Genomic DNA, 9,330 nt, shown 5'->3' with positions numbered 1-9,330 from the left:
GTCGCCTGTCTATGATGAGAAAAGATAAGCAGACTCAGGGCGCTGTGCACTAGAGGCGTCCCTCAGGGTATCTGTGTGGACTGTACATGTATCCATATATGGCTCTGTGTGTTTGTGTTTGTTTGTGTGTGTGTGTGTGTGTGTGTGTGTGTGTGTGTGTGTGTGTGTGTGTGTGTGTGTGTGTGTTGATCTGCTCCCACGTAAAGCTAACACACATGAGAATCTGTTGTTGAAGTTGATTCCCTGTAGCCAGACAACAGTGCCTTGGCAACCTCTCAACACAGCCCTTTGACCCAGTGCAGCTATCATGACATGTCGTCCTCTGTGTGCATGACTTCAGGCTCCTGCTTGACATTTAGAAGAAATGGAGAAAGCCCTGCATGTTATCCAGCACAAGAACAACTCCGGTACTGCAACGTTCTGCTAGTGACAATATATGACAACTCACAAATGCCTTACTTTCCCTTATTATCATTCCACCCATGATTTTTCTCCCTACAGTTCTCTTGTAGCACACTCCACACTCCTGGTGGACGGCTATATATAACTAGGGAGGTGGAGCGGGTGGTCCACTATAACACAAAGTCAGTGGTTTGATCCCTGGCTCTCCCAAGTGTCCCTTGACGAGACACTGAACCCCAAATTGACACTGACGGCTGTGCTGGCAGTGTTTGAATGATGTGTGATAGAGAAAGTGCAGCAGATGGACTGAGTGAATATGTGTGTGTGAATGGGTGAATGGCAAAACAGTACTGTAAAGCCCTTTGAGAGCCCCCCCTCACTCAATGCAGTTGTTCTGACCAGCCAGTAGGAGCAGGCACGTGAACAGATAGACCCCTAGTGGTGCTCAAGAACTGGCCCTTTTGCCCTGCTGAGAAAAGTGCCCTTCTGCTGGAGCCCAATTTTTTCTTCATTCATCAATATTTAGGAATAAAAATTACTCTCTCTTTCATCAATTGATGATTGCTGGTTGTATATCAAATTGCCCTTTAAGGATATTAAAGATTTTCTTTTATTGACAACTTTGGTTAATCAAAAGCTGCACAAACCAAGCCAGAGCAGCAGAGGAACCCAGCAGCCAGCAGGGGGCAGCCTCAGGACATCACAGCAGACAGTGATTCTTGTAAGGCGTCTGAAGACAAGGTTGGAAAAGTACTGGGTTATTCTCTAACAATAGGTTTTTAAAGTATGTTAAATCATCCAGTATCTTAAAGCCAAAAATATAAAAGTAACTTTTAAGGAAGGCTGTCAAATATGTGTCGTAAAGTAGAAAAAAAGAATTTGGCAATGTTATTATGATGCTTAATTCCTTGACAGATTCAACAGGCTGTTTGGCCTAGTCGGCAAGGCGTTCGCCCTCCAACCTCAGAGGCCCGGTTTGAATCCCAATCTTCTAGTTGCCAAAACAATTTGCTATTATAATTGGCAGGATTTCTCCTAATAATTGCAAAATATCTTACAAAATGCAAATTTTAATTAATTAAATATAAAAACAGGAAAAACAATTATAAAAAAAAAGAAGCTGCGCGCGCAATTCCTGCGCAGTTCGCTTCTGCGCAGGATGTGCGTAATGGGCTTCTCCGCAGGATGTGCGCGCGCAGTTTTTGTTTTTTTAATTTAATTTAATTTAATTTAATTTAAAAAAATTATATTTAATTTAATTTTTTTTTTTATATTTAATTTTATATATATTTTTTTTATATTTAATTTTTCATCATCATCATTATTTCTCCGCGCTTCAGGGGTAAATGATGCTGGTCTTCACAGGTGACTGACCTATGCAAGCCCGTAGCCGCCACCACCCCACAGGAGATCATGTGCTTGTGTGTGTGATTAGATTAGATTTCTTTATTTATCCACACAATGGGTGTGTGTGTGTGTGTGGCCGCGGCGCTTCCTGGTTCTTCCCGGCACTACGCTGCCGGTGTGAACAGCCCAAGTATTTAACATGGGCTAGGAAAGGAGGCAAACCGCTATTCACAGCGCTTCTACCTCCGGTGCGTCCCCAGGGTTAGAGGATGATGGTGTGACGTTACTGTATTGTTTTACATTGCATGTGTCACCATAGGTTTGTCACGTCTCCTATGTTGCCTGTACCAGGAGCCGCCCCTGTCACTGGTTATCTTGGCTCGCTGTCTGGCCGGTAACCAGCCGTCCGGACCGCTCCGTGAATAAGGAGGAGGAGATGTTTCTTTACTTGGAATGCGGCCACTTTATTTCTCAGATATACAGCAGGAGCAACACTCGCATCACCTCCAGTTGGTCCGTCAATTCTCGTTATATAAACACACTTTTAGCCTCTTTTCACACAATACCCTGGTGCACTACGTCACACGCTACAAACTTTCCTTAAAGGGGCAGGCCATACCTGCAACACAACAGCTCTCGGTCTCATCTACAGATGGCAAGAGAAAGCAGAAAGGGATTTTTACACACTGTGATAAAGATTCCGACAATAAAGGCAAGGAGTAATGATGAATAAGGTTTTCTTTAACAAGTTAAGTCTTTCATTCTCACTTTCCACCTTAAAACTATGACATGAACTGAACTTTGAACTGGTTCATGAGAGGTGTGAACTTGCACAACAATGCCCGCAGGATCAGACAAACAGGTAATGACGGTGTTTGTGCAATCCCCCGACGTTGTTTGGTGATAAATGGACCACAACATTAGCACGGCTGAAAACATTAAGTCTCAACTGGTCTGACGTTTCCTAAAAAATAAACAAAAACTCTGATTTCAAAGCCTTGTCCAGCTGTTTACTGACGTTTGTCATGTTGAATGAAGAGAGAGAGGGAGAGAGATACAGACAGACAGACAGACAGATAATTTAAAGGCAGTTTTACTGTTCTACAAATTAGACAAGTTCACTAGTTTTGTTTAATTTAAAATCGTAATTATTGAAATGATAGGTAGGTCATAAATTGAGCTACATGACAGTCTGCTACTTATGCTTCAACTCTGTCAGAAAACAGTAAAAAAAATGTGTGTGTACTGTGTTCTCAGCTTTATAGAGTTTATGTAAGTCACTCTTGATAATTATGCACAACATTGATTTATGTCATTAACAAAATTTGCAGCATAATGCCAAGAAAAGAGAGACTCCAAAAGCAGAAAGACAGGGAACTGCAGCAAGCAGCTCAGGGTAGCAGCTCTCTTTTATCTTGGATCAGGCCATCAACTTGTAAAACAGATGAGGGAGAATCAGTAACCCTACCTGGTCCAGAGGAGCCCATCACATCACTAACCCTAACCCTAACATATTATTTGGTTATTCAATATGGCCTTGTTTTGTCTGTTTTTGCCTGTTATTCATTTATTTATTAAAATTGGTAATTTGAGTTAGTTTGTTAACAAAAATAAATATATAAGTTGAAAATATCCTACGGTCTTCTTTATTTTTTTATTTTTTTATTTTTTTATTTCATTAACAATTTTGGCGATGTGTGCCCTTTTTTTGGTTTGAGCACCTGCCCCCTAAAATGTCTGTGCACATGCCTGAGTAGGAGCCAATAGCGCAGCAACAAGGACATGAACCTGTCTTTTCAACAATCTGGAGCACTTTCAAATGTGCATTGTGGGACCAAGCCGCGAGCCACAGGTATCTGTCTTCGTGCTGGTAACTGGATCTCTGTGAGGCTGAGGCTTATACGGATTGTGTTGCCTGTTTCATCTGCACATCTCGTTGCTGGCAGTGGCCCCTGACTCATGATGAGCTTATTCCTCAAGGTACAATCAGTGATCTAAAAGTAAATTCAGAGGTTGGGCCTACACCAACATTTAGATACAGAACTGGAACATGAGTCCGTGACAAGTTAATCCATAAGACAATGTTTGCTGAGCTCTTCCACTGGTAATCAAATTCATATTTTGAGCTTGTGAAACGATTTTCACAAATAATTTCACATGTCTTTTACTTATTTACTTATATATACTTATATAAAGACTATGCACATACAGGAGGAGGCAGGATTTTATACTGCAGCCGGGCAGCAGGTGGCGATGACGATGGTTTGACTTTTGGAGAACTGTCTTGTGGTACATGTGGTCCATGACAAGGACCAAGTGTCACAACTGTAGAAACTATTGCTTTTTTTTATCCATTCTTCACCATCTGGGTACAGAAATGGATTTTTATTTAAAAACTTATTATGGCTACAGCACGATTGTACTCTTCTATTTTATTCGACTTTGAAATGTAAAAAACAAACCCCCCAAATAAGAGACATTTCCTTATAAAATCATAATAAAAAACAAGCACCTCTGCTAAGCTCCAACAGTCCCCGTAATGAAACCACATTTAAATTCACTGGATCCAGATTTTTATTTAAATCGACACTGAAAGTCCCAGACTCATAAATATCAGTTCCCTTAACTTGCCTCATTTCTTTTTTAAAAAAAAACAAAAACTGAGAAATCAAAGTAAAGGGAGGAAATATCCCAAAGGTAAAGACAGTGATATAAAAGTTCCTGAATTTAATGTAATGGTTTCTTCTTTGGGTCATGACCCACAACTCCACAACATGTAATGAAAGCCGCGTGAGTAGTTTTTGCATTATACTGTTTAAAAATAAACAAACAAAACAACGGATAGGGGTGAAAACATAACCTTCTTGTTGGAGGTAAAAAATGTAGTAGGCTACCCGTGTTTATTTCACCACAATCCTGCTATTGTCATAAATAGTCTTAAGCTCATTTGGATTTGTAACAAATTGGCAGTAGGTGTTTCTAATATTGTCAAAATTTAATTTCACAAAAGATAAATAATTGTTTCTGCTTCATTGTACATTCATGCCAAACAAAACAAGCAGTTGAACACATAATAAGAGTCTTTCTCTTGGCGTCTTTTGTGTTTTTCCCTGAGAATATACTGCAGCCTCAGTGTGTCGTGATAATATCCTGCCTTCTATCGTCGGGGGTGGAAGAATCACACAATCACCTCGAGGGCTCTGGAAGCTCTCGTGCATTAATCAAATCCACTTTTAAGCCCAGGATATGTTAATCCGTCCATATCAAAGACTGTCTTCCCTCCTTCACTGAGCCCTTTGAGCTTTCTAATGAAACCAATTCATTTACACACAGACAACACAAGACTGCGTCCGGTGTCATAGGACTTCACTGTTCTACACAATGAATAAGAAAATAATAAAGCTGATGGTTTTATTTCATTTGGGAGTCTCAGCTTATTATTATTATTATAATATTATTGTTCATAAGATTGGCACAGACAGACAAATCACATGCTTTGAGTCTTCTCTCTTTTTATTATGGAAACTCTTCAGCTGAATTGCATGTCTCTGCATAATTAATGTGCTTTACCAGGAACAGTCACTGCTTCTAGGCAGATTGAATCGAGGACACGGTGACTATTAATAAACCTTTAGAATAAGTGTCTATGAATGAGGGCACCACGTCAGACCCTGCTGTTTGTTCAGTTTCATTCAGTTTTATTCATGCAACACCATCGTCTCATGGCTCTTTACATCCCAAGGTTGAGACCTCACAATATCATACAGAGAGAAACCTAGCAGTTCTCATGATGAGCAAGTTCTTGAGCAACTGTGGAGAGAAAAAAAGGTTTCAGCTTCAATTTCATTCGACTGTCAAAGTTACACACAACTTTAGAATGTTAAAACTTAGAAATCGAGTGTCCGATATCTGGAGGTAGAGGCCGCAGGTTTGTTTCTGATCCAGCTCTTTGCTGCACGTCTTCCCAAAGTGTTGTGAAGAGAAGCCCAGCTATCACGACAGAGAATGAGTGAGTGTTGCAAGTATTTGGTTGTGTTGTGAGTATTTGGTTGTATTGTGGGCCAAACATTAGCCTCGTGCATATAATAAGCTAAACAGGCTGATGTCATGTTAGCTAGCTATATAAGAAGCTAGCCTTGTCTTTTTCAAAATATATTGATGTGAGAATGAAGCTAGCATGTTATAAAGGTAGCTTAACTGATGTTAGCCTGTTTTGGTAATCAATGAAGTGTAGTTGGTCAGAAGACTTGAGTTAATTGTACCAGACGTGTTGGTCACTTCTTAGTATCTCCTTAGTAGTTGTGTTGTAAGTATTTGGTTTCATTGTGAGTATTTGCTTGTGTTGTGAGTGTTTAGTTGTGTTGTGAATATTGGCTTGTATTGGAGTGAATAGCTGTGTCGTGAGTATTTGCTTGTGCTACGAGTATCAAGCTGTGAGTATTTGGTTGTGGGTATTTGCTTGTGTTGTGAGTGCTTAGTTGTATTGTGGGTATTTGCTTGTGTTGTGAGTGCTTAGTTGTGTTGTGAGTATTTGCTTGTGCTGTGAGTATTATGTTGTGCGTATTTGCTTGTGTTTTGAGTATTTGCTTGTGCTGTGAGTATTGAGTTGCGAGTATTTGCTTGTGTTGTGAGTTTTCGGTTGTTTTGTGAGTATTTGCGTTGAATGTGTTGTTGAATTGATGCAGATGTTTTCTCCATTTGCACGTTTCCTTCACAGCGTGTTGAGCTCTCAGCCGACTTATTTACAACTTCTCTCCCTCCTCAGTGACCTCATGATCACATTAACAGGGCTGGTCGTCCATCATACAACTCTTTCTGTCTCCATGTCGGGATGTGAGTGTCGCTTTAAGACGGACATGGGGAAAATATGACTCTGCTGGCTGCAGAGCTTTCTCACATGACAGGGAAACTATTCACCCAGCTTGTATCATCAAAGACCTGTTGGATGAAAGCAGTCGCCTGTGCTCACTGTCCTGAGAGGAATCTCTATCAAATGCTGAATTTATAACTCAGCTGTCAAAACCCCACGCATGTTGGACGTAGTACGAGGAGATCAGCAGCTCTGATGTCAGCGGCCGGGACACTGTGCAGCTCTGGCAGTAGGTTAACGTGCAGGTCCTTGAGGGCCAAAGTCTATTTATAAAGGCACTTTGTGTCCTAACTTTAGTGTCCAGCCCTCGGCCCGACTCTGGTCTGAATATGGAGTCGCATTCTGACACTGAGGAGCCATAACGAGAAGCCTCGAGTTGAAGCAGATCACTATCGCCTGATGCTTTGTCTCCACATCTATTCAACTGCGCTGCAAGGCCTCAGCCCAGCAGTCCATCACATTTATACAAGTTATTTCAGCACTTTCCATGAACGGATCTTCTACAGAGGCTAAAGCAGTTCCTGGTCCTTGCAGAAATGCTCCCAACACCGAAGTTTAAACCGAAGGGCTTCTAGGAAAGAGAATAAAATTAGCGACCTTGAATTAAGGGGTGATGCATTAAGCTACTGTCAGCTGACGGTCGGTGAGCTGAGCCGCTTATCTTGGAGTTGCTGGATTTTATTTTTAACCCGACAACACCTGACAGGCCCCAGGGAACCGGGGGAAGACCTCGGAGTGCGGAGGATGACTGACAGCGAGCGAATATGAGAAAGTGAGGGGTGGAGGTGCAAGGCCGAGGAGAAATGCTCAGTATTTAGATGTAAGTTGAGGAGGATTGTGTCAACAGAGGGGGGAGGATTGAGGAGTTTGTCTTCGGTAACGGGTGGGGGGGGAAGCCTGTGTGGTGTTGATGTGTTGACGTGTGAGCGGAGATGCAGGCGGTGAAATCAGAAACATCCTCTGGAGGAGCGAGAGCAGAAAGATTGATGGGAAAGAGGAAGGTGAAGTAGAACCTGAGGAGTGAAACCAGTGAAAACACTTATTTGGTCTACATTTAGTCATTTTCTCTGACTTGGCACATGTCAGGCACCGTAGCTCCCATCTGGGTATTCCAGCAGGGTTTGATCACAGTGGCTGAGGATTGTGTGGTTACCAAGTGACCAGATAAAAACAACACATAGCTGGCCCATCTTCTCACAGCGAAGGAAAAAAAATCTACCCGGGCGCAGCTGCAGCTGATTATAGTGAGGCAACCTTTGTCCTGCAGCGTTTCTCTTCCTGTAAGGTTGGATTTGTTTAAATGACGACAGAGTGTAGTCTGGTCAAATATTTATTTATATTCCGTTATAAACCAGTTCATGACCTGGTCATCTCACTTGTACAAACATTTATCTGTGAGGAAACACGCAGAGTATCAAACTAAAACATACACAACGTACAATTCCATGTGAAAACAAAGGCTTTTATTTTAACATTAAAGTTTTACTCTTTGCGGTGAACTCAGAGGTTAGAAACATGCTTCATTAAGGAAAAAGGCATTGGTTGAAAGTAACTAAGTGCATTTACTCAAGGACTTCTCCAGAACACTGCTGCTACACTGGCTTCCCTCCAAAAAGCTGCTTTATTAAATGAACTTGACATTACATATTTTCCTACGTTTCAGAAGGAAATATCACGTTTTTCTCCATTGCATATATTTCACAGCTATTTTACATTACAATTTTACATTTATTTTATTATTTTTATAATATCATAATGGATATACCAGATGCTGGTTAAGTTTTTTTCAGATTTATACATCAATGATGATAAATCAGTAATGGAATACAGGCTTTTTCATTCTTGAGTATATACATTTACTTTTTTCTTAATGCAACTCTTCTGGGAGTTAAAGATTTTTTACAGCTTGGAAGATTTATTTTATTTTATAAACCAAAGACCCATTTAGAGGGATATATACCACATTTGAGAAAATAATCAATTCCCAATGACAAGATATATGGCCATTTTAACTTTTGCATCTTATACATTATCCATTTGAGCAGATATACCTCTGCATTTTTTCTTTCAACTTCCATAAACTTAAATCTAAATTTTCAACAATTACAAACTATCAATTAATCTGTAGATATGTCCCACTCTAGTTAATCTGTAGATCTGCAGTCTCTGTGTCGTCTTTTACCGATGTCACATTATGTTCTCATGCAGTTGTCTTGCCTCACCTCTGTGTGTCTTGTGAACAAGACACTAACATCAAACCTTTTAGTGAAGATGTGGCTCCTCCCTCAGATCCCAGGTCTGTCTGACAGCGTGACTTCGACAATGTCATCACAACCTACAGGAAACCGTTATTTCGACAATGAGAGGTCGTCACCGGTTCTGTCTCAACCAACTTAACCCTGTGAGAAGCTTGGAAACAGCGTCTTGCGTTCCTACAAATTATCTGCTGACAGGGAAATGCGTCAATGTTGTAGAAGAAGCAAAAAAATCTTATGGCACAAACTGAGAAATGTGCATTTTTCTAAAGGAAATTCTGCTTGTAGCAGCTTTAACCCAAGTGGGAATCTGTGTCCCCCGTAAACAGCTCTGAAATGTGGTGTTGCGACTGAGCCAGGCCTACATTTAGATGGTGAGTCAAAGCTCGTGTCCCCAGCTCTGTGTAATTTAGTCTGCCTGTTTAGACAGTAACAGTGAGTGTAGAGGTGGCAACA

This window comes from Platichthys flesus, chromosome 1 (assembly GCF_949316205.1).
Source record: "Platichthys flesus chromosome 1, fPlaFle2.1, whole genome shotgun sequence".
Classification (NCBI taxonomy): domain Eukaryota; kingdom Metazoa; phylum Chordata; class Actinopteri; order Pleuronectiformes; family Pleuronectidae; genus Platichthys; species Platichthys flesus.
This window is presented reverse-complemented; position numbering follows the sequence as displayed.